This window comes from Solanum stenotomum, chromosome 3 (assembly GCF_019186545.1).
Source record: "Solanum stenotomum isolate F172 chromosome 3, ASM1918654v1, whole genome shotgun sequence".
NCBI classification, from domain to species: Eukaryota; Viridiplantae; Streptophyta; class Magnoliopsida; order Solanales; family Solanaceae; genus Solanum; species Solanum stenotomum.
In genome coordinates, this window is record NC_064284.1 from 63,232,452 (window position 1) to 63,252,046 (window position 19,595).

Genomic DNA, 19,595 nt, shown 5'->3' on the forward strand with positions numbered 1-19,595 from the left:
ACATTATACTGTCTGCATAAATGTTGCTAAATTTAAGTAAATTCTTTATACTTTATTTTATTTTGTTAAAAATGCAATATTAAAATATAAGACAATCCCATTTATTAGCTACTTTTACATATATATTTGTATTTACTTTTATATTACATTCTTCTATCCAAAATAGAATTTATATTTTATGCAATGTTACACATTTATATGTTAGCCAGTTTTTTTTTTTATGTTTATATTTATTTGTTCATGTTTAACTAGTAATATCTATTAAAAATAATAAATAGAAGGATTTATATATATATATCAAGAGTGTGTTGAGGAGGCCAGGAAAGATGGATTGGATCGAGAGGCGATGCTTATGCCTCTTCTTTCTCGATAGGATTCCCATCATTTTCAGTCTATGGCGAAGGAGACAAGGGCGAGGCACCGAACATGTTCTATCCTCAACCTACATCCGTCATTAGTAATCTCAATTCGCTTTTCCTATTCACTAGTACACTGCGCGCTACAACTAGTAGCCCCTTTACTAGGTTGGGAAAAGGCTAGCGCGCAACGACTGATGAAAAGCCATCAACTTTTTAGGAGTCAGATAGGGTTGGAACCCTATACAAGGGGTTGTTTGCTGATCGCTCATATCTCTAAAGTGGCTTATGTAGTCCACTTGTTACCACACACACACACACACACATATATATATATAAAAGCCCTCTACAGCTTGACCCGCAACAGTCCCTTGAACAATTAGAAGATAAGTATATGTATACATACACACACACATATATATATGTGTGTGTATATATATATACATACATTGATAGCAGATGGTCAGAGTCCAAAAGATCAATAATAGGTTTAACGGAAGTAGATATGAGTAATAATGGAGGAATATTTTACTATAGTCCAGATTTCATGATAAATTCAAAAGAATTTGGAAAATACATAAAAATAGGCATACAAACCAAAGGTTACGAAGAAATAGTAAAATACGTTTAAATATTAATAATTTAAATATAGTAAAAATATGTTAGATTGCGATGTTTGAATAGGCTGCGTTTGTAAAAATATGTTGTAAAATCCTACTCAGTACTCCATCTTCCTGCTCCGTTATCTTGATTAGTAGTGATTCGTTACTAAATCTATGTAATTTCTCCCAAAATTACTTTTTTTTTTTTACTCTGTTCATCTCTTTTCCTTAACCCATGTTCTTAGCACCTGCTTCTTTAACCACATCCTGGGATACACAGTCCTTTCGGTTCCTTAACCATGGCGGACTTTCAACTTCCCTAGGTATTATAGGTTAATCCATCGGGGTTACTAATAAGATACGGAACTAACCATTTACTAAAAGTAATTTAAACATTATATGAACAACATATATTTAATTCTAAAGACTTATATTTAATTCTTTTAGACTGCATGTTGTCTCATCATCGCTTTCTTCTTGGGTGTCCTCTTTTTGTCTATACCCATAATTATCTATTCTAAGTTTGCATTCTTTAAAGTGTTTTTCTACTGTAGAGATATCTATTTTTCCTAATTTACAACCTTTACATTTAAACAAAGTTGTTTTATTTTCTTGATGTAATTCTTTAGCCTTTGCTATCGACAAGTCTATTTCGTAGTCTTCTTCATTTATATTTTGAATATTCATACCTTCCATATTGATGGTCGATTCATTATCTTCTAAATCTTCATCTATTTCATTTTTATCTGTATATTTATAATCAGTGAATCTGATTGATGTCTCTTCTTTAGTATTAGTGTATGTGAGGTGGTCGTTTGGTCGTAATACTTCTTTTTTATAGAATTTTTCTAAATTCCATTCTCTACCTGCATATTCTTCTGAATTTATTTTTAAAGGGTTCATTAATTTGATTCATTTATTTCCCATTATACCACTGCATCGTCTATCTTTATTTTAAACCTTGAACTACTATTGGTGGCTAGTTTTCCTATAAAGCCAACACAAACTAAAAGATTGTTTCCACAGTTCATTTCTTCGTAACCTTTGGTTTGTATGCCTATTTTTATGTATTTTCCAAAATCTTTTGAATTTATCATGAAATCTGGACTACAGTAAAATATTCCTCCATGATTACTCATGTCTACTTCCGTTAAACCTATTATTGATCTTTTGGACTCTGACCATCTGCTATCATATAAAGTAATTAGTACTTTAGTACCCAAGTTTTTTCTATTCAAGCCTTTAAGCCCAATTACTACCAATCCCATGTGCATGAGATTCATTCGTCTTTTTTGTATTTCTTGCATAGATTCTTTACTAATTAAATTTATACTCTCACTATCGTTTTTTGATACACTTAATTGTTCTTCTCTATAATGTTTGTATAGATGTGTTGTTGAAGAGAAAAAACCTGTATTATAGAGAACTTGTGGATTTAATAATTTTAATTTATTTTGTTTGAATATTTCTATGTCTCTATCTACATCTATTAGTTCATCCAACTGATGACTACTACTTGGTCTAGATGAGTTATTCATTATTCGAGCTAGCATATTGTTTCCTAGTCTATCATGAGAGAAACTGATCCTTTGTCTTTCTTGGGAATTTCTATTCCTGTTTGAAAAAATGTCCATGCTTCTTTTCTTTTAAGTCTATCTTTTTGAGGGGTTATTTCAGTTCTTTTGAGCTATTCTATTAAGGCTTGTATATCGTTTTCTTGCTTATCTTCTTTAGTAGGGATTTTTGTTTCTAATAAGCTATCCAATTTTTTATTTATTTCGATTATTTGGTCTTCTAGGTTTTTATTTAATTCTAATAAAGCAAAAATTATTAGATTGTTTTGTTTTACACTTATTAGGTTTGTTTTGCCTGGTGGAGTATAATCCAATAATCCTTCAAGGTTAGCTTGAAATTGTGCTATTTTTCTAAGAACTTCTTTGTGACTGTTCATGAAAGGGTTAAGTCTTTAAGCTTGCCTAATTCTTTCTTAATTTCTTTTGTTTCTTTATAAAGGTTTTCTAGTTGATTATATAGTGTTTTTAGTGGATTGTTATCAGTTATTTTATTTGCTACTATGGTTTGTACCTTAGAAATTATATCTAGTTGTTGGTTTTTTAGAAAGTCGAAATTTTGTTCTATTTTCTCTAATGATTTGTTTTCTTTATGCTGCAGGTTTTCTATGGTCTCTATTATCTTTAGAAATCTATCGTCTTTGGACTGATTATGTTCTGCTAGATTTATTATTAAATCTGTAATATTATTTAAATGTTGATTCTCACTATGTAAGATATGGTCTCCTTTTGCGAAATTACACTTAAGTAAAGATCCAAATTTTAGTCTTCGATATTTCTTTTCTAAAACTATTTCTAAATCTAAGTATTCTAACCTCTTAACACTTCCTATTATGCTAAATATAAGGTTTTGTTTTTCGAATCTTGTGTTTCTATTCTAATTTATTTTATGTAGTGATAAACTCTAGCTCCTATAGTAGGTATTTGTAAATCTATCTGTTTTATTTTCTGGTGTATATACAATATTTGTGAAGATGTCAATAAATCTGAATATAACCTTAATTGTTCTAAGGGCCCGTTTGGCCATGCGATATGATATCATGATATGAAATCATAATATGGTATCATGAGATGAAATTGAAGGTTTGTTTGGACATGAGATATGGAATTTTTGTGTTGTATATTTTCTCATAAACATAAAATCTCATAAGTTGTAAAACTATTAAAATAGCCTCAATTGTTTATTCAATCTTATCAAAGAAACAAAAATTATAAAATCGCATAATAAAGTATTACAAAGTTATTTGTTCTTCAGTTAAATAATTGTTTCATCTAACTTTAATTTAATTAAAAAAATTGAACATAAATTGTACTTGATATGTTCATATCTCTCAACTACTCTTACAAATAACCTATAAAGTAGAAAAAAAACATACATTAGTGAGTAAATATTAACTTAGAAGTTAAATGCACTAAGATAAAAATTAACAAACATCACTAACTTCTAACTATTTACAAGAAAAATCAATAGTTAAATATTATTGAATAACGAAATTTTAAAAAGTTACCACAAGTTTGAGTCAAAAACACTTCTAATAAAATTTAATCAAAAAAATTATAACTAGTCCACTTGACTAAATATTAATAACTAATTGATCAAATTTTCCTAAGTCCTCAATCAATTGGACTTGATATCCTTCAGTCATGTGAACGAACATTTTGCAAATACTAAGATTAAGAAAGTGCGGCACCGCCAATGAAAATTGTCTTTTATCAATATTATGCTTAGTCATAAGATTAAGACGTTTTTTTTTATTATGAAAAATCAAAAAAGTATTACTCCCTTTGTTCTCATTTATATTCACCAAATGAATTTCTACTTTATCATTTATATTCACCAAATTTAAAGTGATAATAAATTTTATATTGGTGAGAATAATAAATTTTAAAAAGTAATGATGTGATTATAAATTTTATTTACATATGAAACAAATGGTTAGTAGATATAAATGTGGGGTTGTTTTAACAAAATATAAACTCATGGATCAATTATTGTATTAAAATATCTCAAATCATGATATGAAATCACATGGTGATTCCATATCATGGTTTTTGGAGAATATGATATCACCTCTCATGATATGGAATCATGAGATGAAATCAGCGTAAAATCGCATGTCCAAACGCTGATTTCATCTCACGACACCATATCGTAATATGATATCGCATGGCCAAACGCCTACAAAGTATAGTTGTCTTTGTTCTATCAGAAAATCGTATATATCTATATAGTTCTATGTGTATATGTATGCATATACATACATACATATATATATATATATATATATATATATATATATATATATATATTTCCTGGTGTATATACAATATTTGTGAAGATGTCAATAAATCTGAATATAACCTTAATTGTTCTAAGTATAGTTGTCTTTGTTCTATCAGAAAATCGTATATATCTATATAGTTCTGTGTGTATATGTATGCATATATATATAGAGAGAGAGAGATATATGTATGTATGTATCAATCAATAGTAGTAATATTAAATGAAAATAATTTAATAACATAATCAATTTCCAACTCTTCTACATTGAATTCTTGTCCTTTTTTTTTTGATGAATTGGAAATTGTTAAGACACACCAAAGACTTTCATTATTTTTTGTTTCTTTAATTTCTTTGTCTCCCATTTGCATGCATGGTAGATCCACAATTTTTATCAAAAAGCTTTAAAATATAAAGAAATCAGTAAATTAAATGCATGAAAAAAAATCAAGAGGAAACTCAACTTCTATGATTTATATATAAAAAATAATAATTAATTTTATATAGTGTAATTTTTTCGTCAAAAAGGAATGATAATTCACATGAATCACCTTGTTTCCTCTAGCTCTACCCTTATTTGCAAATTGCAATGCACGCGATTATTTGAATCACGATGGATCACTTGCTTAATACTAATATATTATAATAGAGAAAATCATATCTTAAGAAGTTTTATGTACTTCTTAAAGGTTTTTTTTTACAAATCAAATCCCAAAGAGGAGTAAAAGGTAAATGGTATTGATGGTGTATAACTAATCAGAATTGTGGTGTCCGAATTGGTAAGTATACTTTTTACTCTTAATTAGAGTTTCATGTTCGAGTACGAATATGAAATCATGTCATAATGTGAATTCAAATGTAATGAAATCTAATATAAATATGGAACGTCGTCGAACAATTTTTTTTTTTTTAAAGTGTTGATGGAGGGTACACATCAATATAAATTATAAATAGCAGCATGCATGCATGGGTCTACTTCAATTACAAAGATGTTTATTGCCTTTACACATAGATGCACCTTTTGTCCTTATTTATTTAAATTGTGAGACAACTTTCTAATTGATTATTCATCTAATTAGCCAATCAAGACTGAAAATAAATGGTTTAATATCGACTATTGTTCTACGACGATACATCTTTTCATTCTTAATTCAAGATTTTGTGTTTAAATCTTGAGAATAAAAACCTCACCAGCAAGGGTTTTTCCTTTTTAATTATATAACACAAATCTAAATTAGTCTGATCTTAAAACTGGAAGGAGACATTAAACGAGAACATAAAAAAAAGACAATTAAGCAAATTGTCCCATTTTTAAGCCATCATTTAAATTTTGTCTCTATTTTCAAAAGTTGTACGAATATATATATTTTTTGAGACTAACAAAATATTAGACTAGTATCATCTGAAACCGTAATCTAATATTTCTCATAATTTTTTTAATGCATTCAAACTAAGATTAACATTTATGACTAAAAGATATTTGGTGCTATATTATTGTTAATAATTAAATATTCATATCATAAGATAAAGATAGCTTCTTCTTTTTTTGTCATACATGGAAATCAAGTTAGTGGTCCACCAAAGATTTTATATTAGCCATACGTCAGCTGAGATTATATTGACGATGACTTAATGGGTCATTTGATTTTGACACTTCCAACTATTTTGACATAATTACATCTTCCCTTTTATTTTACTTAATAACACTCTTTTTTGAAAATGTAAGTTTGACTAGTAGAACATACTTTAAATAGTATTAGAAAAAATAATAACGATGATATTTAATAAATTAATAGTAATAACTTAATTATCGCTAAATATATCTTTTTAAGAGGCAATTATTTGTGACAGTTATATTTTAACACTCTAACCTATAGCGACATTGAATCTAATAACAATTAACTAATATCGATAATGATTTTAATACTATTTGTTAATGTGAATATTTATTATCGTGAAAAATTGTTTTTGTCGTATTGATTTAAATGTCTCCTCCTTTTTCCTCTAAAGTTCTCTTTTAGTCAATCGAACTTTTGTTGTAGTGTGAGCCTTGAAAGTACCCTAAGTTAGGCAATTAACATGATCAATTTCTAAATATGGATCCCTTTTGAAAGACTAAATTTTTTGACGTATATAGATATAGTGAGTGTGAGGTAGGGGTAGGTATCCTGGTGTTGACCTTTCTTTGAACCAGAATCGGGAAAAGATCTAGAGGTAATTGAGGGGGTTCATTCGAATTTTTTTGATAAATAATTGTACGTAAATATAAAATAAAAGTTATTATAATGAGATATGGACTTGAACTTAAGATCTCTTGTTAGGCATGTCAAACAATTGATAATTTATATGCTAAAATAGTTTGTAGGTGATATACATTTTAATTTCTTGAACATTTCAAAATTTAATACCACAGGAAAATGTAGGCTTATATTGTTATGACTCAGGAATCACTACAATAAATTTGATTATCAGGGACAAATAATTTCGTTATTTATAAATTATATTTCATCACTAAAAATCTTGTGAGACGAAAAATAATTCGTCAACCAATCGTCACTAAATGTGTGTCGCTAAAAGTATACAAACACGATTTAGTGTTTCGTCACTAAAAATATTATATTAACTACAAAAAGAAAAGTTGTCCCCAAATGCTTAAACATTTGTGACAAATTTATTTGTCGTAAAAAGTATATTTTTTGTAGTTAATAGTATGCTTTATCACTAAAGAGGTTATTACTACCGACAAAATTATATCGTCGCTAATTATTTTTACTTCAATCAGTGACGGCATCAATTGTTTCTAAAGTTATATGTATTTCGTAGTTGAACAAAATCTAATTTCGTCACTAATGACTATATTTTATATACAAAAATTATTTTGTTCTCAAATGTATTAATTAGGGACAAATTTATTATTATAAAAAAGATCGATTTTCCTATTATCTCCCATCTAAATCTTTTTAACCCCTACACAAGAGCTCCCACATTATGCTTTCTTAGGGACTCAAACTCACAACCTTAAGGAAGTGAGGAGTGCTTATAACCATTTGATCAACTCTCTCTTGTCTCTCATTTTTATTTAATTTTTAACTTCATTCACTTCTTTCAAATTTAACTTCTGTAGAAATAATTTATTATATGATTATTTATTTGAAATTACCACCCACAATTCATTCAAATGTAGAATATATTTTAATTAAACCGTATATTTTTTAAAATATCTTAAAATATATTCAGTATGATTCTGCATTTTATTTATTTATTTTTATAAATTTTAAAAATTATTCAGTACAATTATAAATTTATATAAAATTAAACTTTTGATTTTATAAAAAAAAATTAATAATCGGTTCAATTCGATTAGAAAATCAATTGCTTTGAAAAAACATCGATACCCATAACTATTGTACTTCATAATATATTTGAAATCCTAGTTGGTTCATTTCTTTCATTTGTGCTTTCATTTTTTAGTTTATTTCAATTTTCATACTGATGGAAAAAGTTAATAGAAATTCATGAAATATTTCGCACCTTTGCAAAGTCTAAGGTTGTAAGTCGATGTTAGCTCTGTATAGTTGTTCTACGTACATATGTGGAATTACTATTAAATATGTACATATTTTTAGACAGAAACAAATAGATCTACTTAGTCTATNATGGAGTTTTAAAATTTTCAATAGTCACAATCATTCTTCACATTATCTGCATCTCCTCGTTGAAACCAACTAATAAAAGAATGATACTAATATTTTTCAAACCTAAAAAACGAAAATTTTAGAAGAAGTTGAGGCTACTGATTTGTATTAAAAAAAGGAAGAAGAAGAGGTGGAGAAAGAAGAAAGGTGAGGGATGTGGTGAGGGGTAGAGGAGAGAGGGCTGGTGGAGAAGAAGAAATGGTGGGTGTGGGTGAAGGAGGGTTGAAGAAGATGATTTTTTTTTTTTTAATTTTGTTAAATTGTTTTTTTTTTTAAAAAAAATATTGATTTAACTCGCTTCTAAGCGCGTGTAATCACGCATATTTCCAACTCACCAATATTAATGCCACATAAGCTCGGTCAATGGTCAGAGGGGTTTAAAATATTGTGTTTTGATGAGTTTAAGGGTTTGATTGGCAAAGTGATGAGTAGGAGGGTCCAACTGACAAAAGGAGCCAAGTACAGGGGTCTTCCAGGTCATTCCGCCTTAAATATATTCAGTATGATTCTGTCATTTTATTTATTTATTTCTATAAATTTTAAAAATTATTCTGTACAATTATAAATTTACATAAAATTAAACTTTCGATTTTATTAAAAAAAATTAATAATCGGTTCAATTCGATTAGAAAATCAATTGCTTTGAAAAAACATCGATACCCATAACTATTGTACTTCATAATATATTTGAAATCCTAGTTGGTTCATTTCTTTCATTTGTGCTTTCATTTTTTAGTTTATTTCAATTTTCATACTGATGGATAAAAGTTAATAGAAATTCATGAAATATTTCACACCTTTGCAAAGTCTAAGGTTGTAAGTCGATGTTAGCTCTGTATAGTTGTTCTACGTACATATGTGGAATTACTATTAAATATGTACATATTTTTAGACAGAAACAAATAGATCTACTTAGTCTATACAATTTACCAATCAGACATGCACAAAAGTTAGCAAAAAGACTTGAGAAATTATTTTTTCTATCGTCTTTATCGATGAAAGTGTATCAAATAAAAAATAAAAGTGTTAAACCAACAAATATTAACGATCTAGTGGTAGAACTGTACCCCACTCATGGTACTTATAACCTGGATTGTATTTTTCAAATGATGCATTTTATAATTGCATAATTTAAGAAAATTGATGAATTCAACATTTTCATTTTTACAAAATTGATCGAATTCGTTGGTTTTAATATTTTTCCTCGCCAATTAATGAATGGACTCTATCTATTTCTTACGAAGCACTTGTATTATTCTTTTTGTAAGTTGTCACTTGTAATTATGAACAATTGTAGCAAGAAAATTGTATTTAGCTATGATTTTTTTCGTAGCAAATAGTTGAATTATTCACTACAAATTTTAAGTCGTCGCTAATTAACACCTTACATATTTTGTGACAATTTTTTTGTTGTCACTAAATCACAGATTGGTTAGAGACAATAAAATCTTTGTCACCAATTATTTATATTATTAGTGACGAAAATAAATGTCATAATTAAATCTAATTTTTTATAGCTAAAACTTATAATATTTAACTACGAACTCTAATTTGTCGATATTGTAATAACATATTTTTTTAGATGAAATTTTTTCGTCTCCAAAAATTAATAAATTTTAAGACAAAATAATTTGTCATGAATTAGATACATTATTAGTGAAGAAAAGAAATAATGTGTCACCGATAACTTTAAATTCGTGACTAGCACTACTTAACAAATGGCGCCAATTAATTTTTTGTTGGGAAACTTTAGTGGACAAAACTTTGCTATGGATTAATTGTATGGTTCGTCACTAAAAGTATGTGTCTCATATATTTAAGCACGAAAAGTAAATTTTGTCACTAAAAGCAAATAATTAGTGACAAATTTGATGTTATAGCAAATAATTTTGTTGCTATATATCATATTTGTTGTAGTGAATATTGAGTTACTTATTTAATATATACCAAAACCATTAATATTATGTAACAAAAAATATACAGTATTAATTATGATCAGAAATTTCCAGATAAAGCAAGATTCACTGTAAAAAAATATCTTCATGTATAGAATATGTAGATATTAATTAATGTTGTTAAGTGATATATCACTGCAAAAAAGAACAAAAAATTTACTGCCTTCAAGTTGAAGCAAATTAGGATCTATCTAGAAAGTGATGGATATATATATATATATATATATAGTCAGTACAATTCAATTTGCTATGATTTTTTATTTGTAAAAAGTTTTTTTTTTTCCTTTAACGGATTGAATTCTCAAAAACGAGTATCGATTCTTAAGTGAGAAATAAGAAATAGAGATCCATTTATTTATAGAGGAATTGCATGCATGAATGATGAGATTAGTGGAGGACATATTTTACTTTCATCGACTTTGATGATGCCACTAACTATTTGATTAAGACATTGTACGATAATTCAAACAATTTATTTAGTCTCATCTACACTTTATAAAAGGCGATCGACTTTTTTAATGCTATACATGAATCATCAACTCCTTTTTAGTTGATTCTTTCTCTATATAAGTCATGAATAGATTTTTGTGATTCAATCGATATGAATTTCGTGTGATCTCACCCTCAACGAACTATAATGTTTTTATAAAAATAAATATGATGAATTTACTTTTGATCTCTCTATTATTAGTACATTTTTATTTTGTTCCTTTGATATTTCAATAAGTATATTTAATTTCAAATTATTTCAAATATGTGTGTTTTTTATCTCTATAATTACATAGGAAATGTGTCATAGTCGGATAATTTTTAGAATTATATCCCTTCAAATATGGAATAACTATCGATACAAATTACATTTATACAACAACAATATATCTAGTGTAATCTCATATGAAGGCCATGTGTACACAATCTTACTGCTATCATGTAAAGATAGAGGTTATTTTTGGTAGATCCTTGACTCAAGTAAAACATAGCCAAATCAAGGATGAAAATGAATCACAGTAATGAAGAAGTCATGATAAAAATAAAAGAGAAAGAGAATAGTAACAATAACAAATAACATAGTATAACTGGAGCAAAACAACAAGTAAATAATAAAATTAAATATTAAGATAGTATGAGAGTAATGATAATAATATAATACTGATAAGAAAAACTAAACAACGTTCAACTTCCTATAACCGTCTATCCTAATCCTCGACCTCTACATTCTTCCTATTCGGGGTCATGCAGTCCTCGATATTTAAGCTATAGTTATGTCATGTCTTGTCTAATTAGAGACATATCTAGGAGGGTTCCCCCGGTTCACATGAACTCATGCTTCCCTCCTGAGATTATATACAATATTGTTATATGTTTTAAAACATATATAGTTAAATATAGATGTATGAATCCATGCTCGAAGTATCATATAATGCGATGATGATTAAGTGCACCTCTCCAAGTGAGGTTAGAAATTTAAACATTATACCTATCCTATTTTTTCTCTCTCAAAAATCTTTAATTTTCAAGTCTTTCAAATTAGAAATTCCTAATATTTTTAGCACTGTAAATTTTCTTATATAATTAAACCAAATGTGTATATATTATTATGATTTGAATAGATAAAAAGTAATTTTGATCTATAATTTTAAAAGTTTAACAAGATTCAATGATAAAGTTAAATCGGCGGTTGATTAAATTTATATCTTAGATCACCTTTTTCGTGATAGTACACTGCACCCATCCTTTCAAAATTCTAGATACACCTTTGTATCTAATCACCTCCACCTAATACTTTTTCGGCCTACTTATGTCTCTCCTCACACTCACAATAGCCAACATCTCACATTGTATAGTTATGCATTTTTTCTTCATATGTCTAAATCACCATCAATCTCGCTTCCCTCGTCTCATCCACTGTAAAGACCAATTTTACATTATTCAAAATATTTCTAATCCTATATCTTCCAGTATGCTCAATTAATTATTATTCAAGCATGTGAAACATGAAATGGTAGCTAGGTTATCAAATGAAGTAAATGATCAATTACTTATTCAAATATTGCATGCATGCAGAAACAGTGTTCAGATTGCAGAAAACCTATTGAATTCATAAATAATTATTACATATGTTAAAATAGTACTAGGTGATAAACATTAATTTGCTTCTAGAATATTTCAAGATTTAATACCATAGGAAAATATAGGCTTTTATTCTTATGATTATGATTCAGGAATATAGGCTCACATATTTATACCAAAAACATTACTATTATGTAAATTACTGAAATCTACAATATTACTCCAATATTTATGTTCAGAAATTTCCAGATAAAGCAAGATTTCACGGTAAAATATTTTTATATAGCCTGAGATATTAATGCTATAAAGTTATATATAACTGCAAAAAATAACAAGAAAATTTGCTGTTCTTTAATGGGATTTCGCCGGTCGAATTCAAATTAGTTGGGGTTCGAAATATTAATTAGTTGGTTTGAAAGTGATTATTGGACACTCATGAGTGAATTTTTATTTTTTTTAAAAAAGAGAATATTTCATTTACTTTCGGTCTTTTTAGTAATATATATATGAGCAACTTTCACATATAGCAAACATAAAAATCATATTTGTATGTTATAGCTATAGTTTGCATAATTGTGCTCCATAACAAATTTTATGTTTGCTATAGAGCTTTTGATTTGTATAATTCGCTACAGACATCCAATTTTATACAAATTGTTCAGTTTTGTATAAATTCATTTATACATTGTAATTTGTATATTAAGATCTGTATTTGTATAATTATAAGTGTGTAGGACGAAAATATATGTATTTGTATTTGTATATACATTTTTCTCTCTCTTTATACAAAAACAAACGCATTTTATATATTTTATACCGAAATGTATAAAATGACTAATTGTAAACCGAATCAGATGGCAAAAAAAGGAGATATTTGCTGCGAATTACAATTAAAATAAACTATGGCTATAACATTTAATTTGAATTAATAGTTTGTTACTTTATACTATATATATTTTTTATTATTATTATTATTTTATTTATTATTATTATTTTTTTCACGACCCAAAACGAGTAATGAGTGGCACCCACACTTAACCTCCTAGGTGGGCGAACCAAGGAATACAAACCCCAACATATATTAATTGTTAAACTTACGAAATACAAATCATAATGCGGAAGCTTAATCTTATTAAGGTAAGAAACACAAATCCCACTAAAGTCTACTATATGTCATTCCCAAAACCTTAAAGTCATCACATCAAGGACATCTAATCTCCAAATACTAAGTCTAAGAGTATCAAATACACGAAGATAAAAGAATAAAGTAGTTTGAGTCAGAAAACTTAGGACATCATGCCTTGAGCGAGAGAATCCAACACGAGCTAGAATGAATAGCTCACCCTGGAACCTGAGGTGCTGGAGACTAGCTAGAGCTAAGGGCAAGTCGTTGGTACACTCGCTCATGCACTCCACAAAAGGAAAACAAAGAAAAACACAAGTAGGGCTCAGTACACGGCAACATGTACTGAGTAGATATCATCGGCCGACCCAAAATAGTAACTAATATGCATAAAGTAACAGTATAAAATCACCTATAGCACTTAGCAGGTGATAAGCAACAAACAACATGAACAAGTGACAACGGAAGTAAGTACGTAATCAATCACAATATCAAGCACACACGCGAGGACTCATGCCTCCACACCACGCTCATTTGGGAAATGGGTTCTTTGAGATTGAGTACATTTTAGTTAATTCAATATTATTTCATTAATATTACCGTGCAGGAACGTGACACCCCATCTAATAACATCGTGCCGGCTCGTGGCACCCGATCCAATATATCGCGTCAGAACGTGACACCCGATCCAATAATATCGTGCCGGCTCGTGGCACCCGATCCAATATATCATTAATTTATCATTTATTATCACCACTTTTGACTTCATTAACGATATTTCATCAAATTTTCTTTATTCAAGGCATCACTCCAACAGAGAAGGTTCAAGATTATAAATTTCAGGGTCTCAGGATTTCAGACCAATCACAAACAACACATAGATTATTCAAACCACACAACCAAGTACATAGAGAAATTCACAATATCACGCAATGACTATCAATCTATCTATCACATAGAATAAATTATAATCTACCTCCACCGAAGAATCGAAGTCAAGCAAGCTACTTCTCCAATACTTTTCCTTTCCTCAATGCCTCCGAACCTTTCCAATCTATCAAGTATATATACATAATTTGTAAGTTAACAAGTCTATTAACACTCATATTATTCTATGTCTAGCCTAAACCTAAAAACTCACCTAATTCTATAATCAATTTCCTAAAGTTCAAACCTAAGGATAGGTCTTAGTTCCTCCAATTAGCATAACTTTAATGGAATTTAAATAATTCGATACACCTAATATTTAATTATCTATACTAATATATCAAAACTTGAAACATAATATGATAATTAAAGAAAATAATTAACGTCGAATTTAACTACTCCAAACATTGGCGTACTGCTAAATCAAAAAGGTCGAACTAATATGTTTCTTTCTTAAGTTCAACAATGCATTAATAATATTATATAATTGATGCCATGCCTTAATCATTATACCATCCTCTTTAGTCAATGAGAAATTAATGTTTGTCTCCCATTAGTTATATAACTATAGTTACGAATAGTCCAAAATACCTATTTGAAATTTATTAGAAGAGTTTTTTATGAAATAAAAAAGCTTTAGTACTCAAAACGATCAATTGGATAGTTACATTATTTTATTAACTGATTTATGTATAGTTAGTTATGCATTGATAGATGATGCATATATACTCACATATTATCAATCGATGGACGGGGGAATTACATATGACCGATGAGAATGGTGAATTAAACAACCAATAATTTATTTAATTTATGGCATTGACACAAGTACACAATTTAATTGAAAATTAACCGTGTTTAATTCGATATATATCACGTACAACGTACAGAATCAGAAAATACAGGGCAAGCACGAGAACCAATGTTCAAATTGCTGAAAACCTATTAAATTTATATCTAATTATAACAATGAATATTAATAAAGGGGTCCCCTCAAATTTAATTAACAACTTGTTGCCTGCTTCATTCAATAGTATAATGTATTTTCTGTATAGTCTCATATACAAAATATTTGGTATCAAGTAAAATAATTTCGAAAAAAAGAAAGAAGCTATTTTTCTGTTATGGGATTAGGATATATTTTCCAATGAAATAATTTTCTTCACAAGAAAGAAATTATATTGATGGACATGGTAGAAGGCTAATCAAAGAGAAGGACTGACAGACTTTAGGCTAAAAAAATTTTAAAGAAGGAATGCATATAATATCTTAGTGAGGTGAATTTCATATTAAAATGAGAGAGAAAATAAAAGGCTTTAGGCTCAATAATAATGTAGTCCAAGGGATAAATCCATGAATTCTATTCTAACCACCACTTAGCTTAGGCTTATGAACATTTAATTCTGAAAAAATCACTAAAACATTATATTCATTGTAAGCTTATATTATTATGTGATCATTAACTTCCTAAATTTTTCGAATTAAAGGACAGTTAGGTTTAGGTATTTGTACCATATGATATCAATATTTAGGACTAAATGCCTGAGAAGATTAGGTAGCTTTAAAATCCACCGTTCATGATAGGATGAATAAGATTCATTCACTTTTAATTATTAGATATTCGAATATGAATTTTGAGATTGGAATACGGAACATTTCCTTCTTAAATCGGCCTTACGCGATGTAAAATTTGATATTAATTAAATCAGATTCATCCACCTTTACTAAGGGGCCTTAGATACGAGTCTTCAGAACAAGAAAAAATCTTTAAAAATATTTCCCCTTTAAATCAACCTTATATATATGATGCAAAATTAAATTAATTGAGGAAATGAATATCGAATATTGAATGATTATAGGTTAAAAAAAACTTTAATTTATTATTCTAATAGTGGTTTATATTGTGACAACGTTAGTTGCATACATTCCAACATATTAATATCTTAGCTAAGACAAAAAGAAGTAGAACCACCTAATGTTATAAAAAATTATTGGAATTATTTAAAAGTACCACTACCCCAACAACTTGTTAAAAAAGAGCCATTTTTTCAAACAAAAATTAAAGCAACCACCTTAAAATGGGACCATAAAATAAATAGTAGGGGTGTTCACGGTTTGGATAAAAACCGATCCAAACTGAAAAATCGAACCAACTTGATAAAATAAAACCGATTTTATTTGGGTTTGGTTTGGTTTGGTTTTAGATTTTTGAAAATCGATAGTATTTGGTTTGGTTATGGTGTTATTCGAAAAAACCAAAGAAATAACCGAATCGAACCAATGAATTGTATACATATATTTTATTAATATACATACTTAATATATTATTTTTATAAACAACTTGAAAGATCTTACATATATTTTCATTAAAATTTCTTTATAATTTACTTATTGAAAGCAAAAATGCCCAAGATGAAAACATTTATCTTATTGATTTCATGTATATGAGTGTCTATGACAATTCTTTGTGGGACTGAAAATGTTATTGTCTCTTCCTTCTAGGCCAATATAGTGAATTTTAAAGTTTTATTGATAGTAAATTTAGTGATCGAAAGTTCAGTAATTTAAGTCATTCTAACTATTTTTTTTCGTTTTGAATGGATTGTTGTCACTTTTTTCACATTTTGAATGAATTGTTTCTTTTATTTTTGTGTATGGTTAATAACCGAATCAAACCAAACCGAAACCGATAACCACCAAACCGATAAATGTATATTATATTTGGTTTGGTTTGGTTTTGATAATTTTAAAACCGATTAAATTGGTTTAGTTTTGGTTTTGACCAATAACCGATCCAAACCGACCCGTGAACACCCCTAATAAATAGATACATTAATAAGTATATTTCTTTTAATTTCTTTTTCCTCAATATGGGGTAATTTTTTTACAATTTTTTTTTATATTATTATATAGGACTATAGGAGGATCAACCATTTCGCTTATGCGAGTTTGTCCACAAATTCAAAATTTCCACTAAAAGAGGTACGCAATACATTAATAATTGTAGACATTGAAATTTTACTAAATTTAGGATGAAGCTCTACAAACGAACCCAATTCAGGTTCTTAAAACCTTGAGATACATTACAGTTTCTTAGGGGTCACTTCGAGGTAAATCCTAGCTCACACATTTAAAAAAAAGTACATATTTTATTGAGGAGGGATCAAAAAAATTTCATAAACTCATGAAATATTCATAAAAATCATGTCAATATATTAAATATTGTCTTTCTCAATGTTAAAGTAATCGGGATACAATAACTAAAATACAACACAAGTATCAAATTTATCATACCTTCGGGAAATACACTACTAATGATGAACCTCAAATCATTAAAAAAAAACATAGAAGAAATAAGAAAATACATAAAATTATACTCATAATCTTGATAAACAAAATCACTAGCTACTTCTTTGACAATTTACTGAATTTAAGATGAAGCTCTACAAACAAGCCCAATTCAGGTTCTTAAAACCTTAAGATACGTTAGAGGTTTTTAGAGCTTAGAGGCTAGTTCAAGCTAAAACCTAGCTTACACATATAAAAAAGAGTACATAGTTTACTAAGAAGGCATCAAAGAAATTCCATAAACTCTTAGAAAAATTCATAAAAATCAGACCAATATATTAAATATTATTTGTCTCAATGTTAAAGTAATCAAGAGACAATAACTAAAATATAACATATAAGTAGGTCCAAATTTATCTTATGTTCGAGAAATACATGTATATGAGATACAAGATACGCGAGCGAGATATGAGAGTAACAAGCGAGATGCAAGCTAGGTAAGCGAGATTTGTCTATGTATCTCAGATACTTGCGAATCCACTTGGATACAATGTATCTAGAACAAAATAAGCTTGATTTTAACCTAATTTATTCCGAGATACATGTATCTAGATGTATCTACTCTCAATGCTCTTCTTTCTACTTATTTTTTCATAGAAATCTTGACACTTTATGTTCCTCTCTGTTAGGCTTAAGTTATGGACATCTTGTTGGTCTCTTTAAACCCTAATCTCACCCTAACTTGTATTCAAAATTAGTTCATGAATCTCCTCTATTCTCTCATTTAGCTCCCAAGGTATTCTCCACTCCTTCCTAATCATGTTTTTTAGATTTAGAGAATCAGTCTCTAACTTGATATGGAATATGATCTCAATGCCTGCCATATTCCCTTTAATTCTGCAGCTACCATATATAACAATTGAAACTATAACTATCTATGGAGCGTAATTAAACAAGTTGTAGCTAAGGAGGCTTATTAAGTTTAATGTCTTTGTTAGTTATGAAATTTGACAAACACACTTAATAGGTTTAGGTATGAATCATTCAGATTCAGACCCCAATTAAGTGTAAACAAATAAGGTAGGTTTGAATTCAACCTTAAGGATTAGAACAAAATTTTATTATTATTTTTTGTTTTAAAACTTAGCATATAAAATATTATTTTTTTATATAAATTATTTGGTTTCCTATATAAACTTAAAATATATTTTCAATACAATTATACATTAAAATCTACGATTTTCCATGATTTAATAATCGGTTTGTTAGACTATGTATAAGAGGAGGGGTAGGTCTGGTGTCCCAATTTGCACAATCAATTTAATAGGTTTCATATTTGAATTAATTCTTTCTAGCTAGATATAAAAAAAAAATTCATTAATACATTTAATATCTACTTAGCTACTGTACGTAAATTGTCAATCGTTTTATTTTATACATGGGATTTGAGTATTTTTCTTTTCACAATAAATTTCAAAGTTAAATAAGTGAGGTTTTATTTTTTAATTTTCTCTGGACTTGTCTTAGGTAACAAAATTAAAATAAGTGGAAATGAAATTATTGAAATACTAATTACTAACACTATGATTTTCTTGCATATAAACTAATTGAACTAAGATTATTCCAACTTTCATAATTTATCAACAGATAAAACTTTAATAGACATTATCCCCAAAAACTTTATAAATATGTTTCGTACTTGCGAGTTAGCTATTATTAAAAGTAAA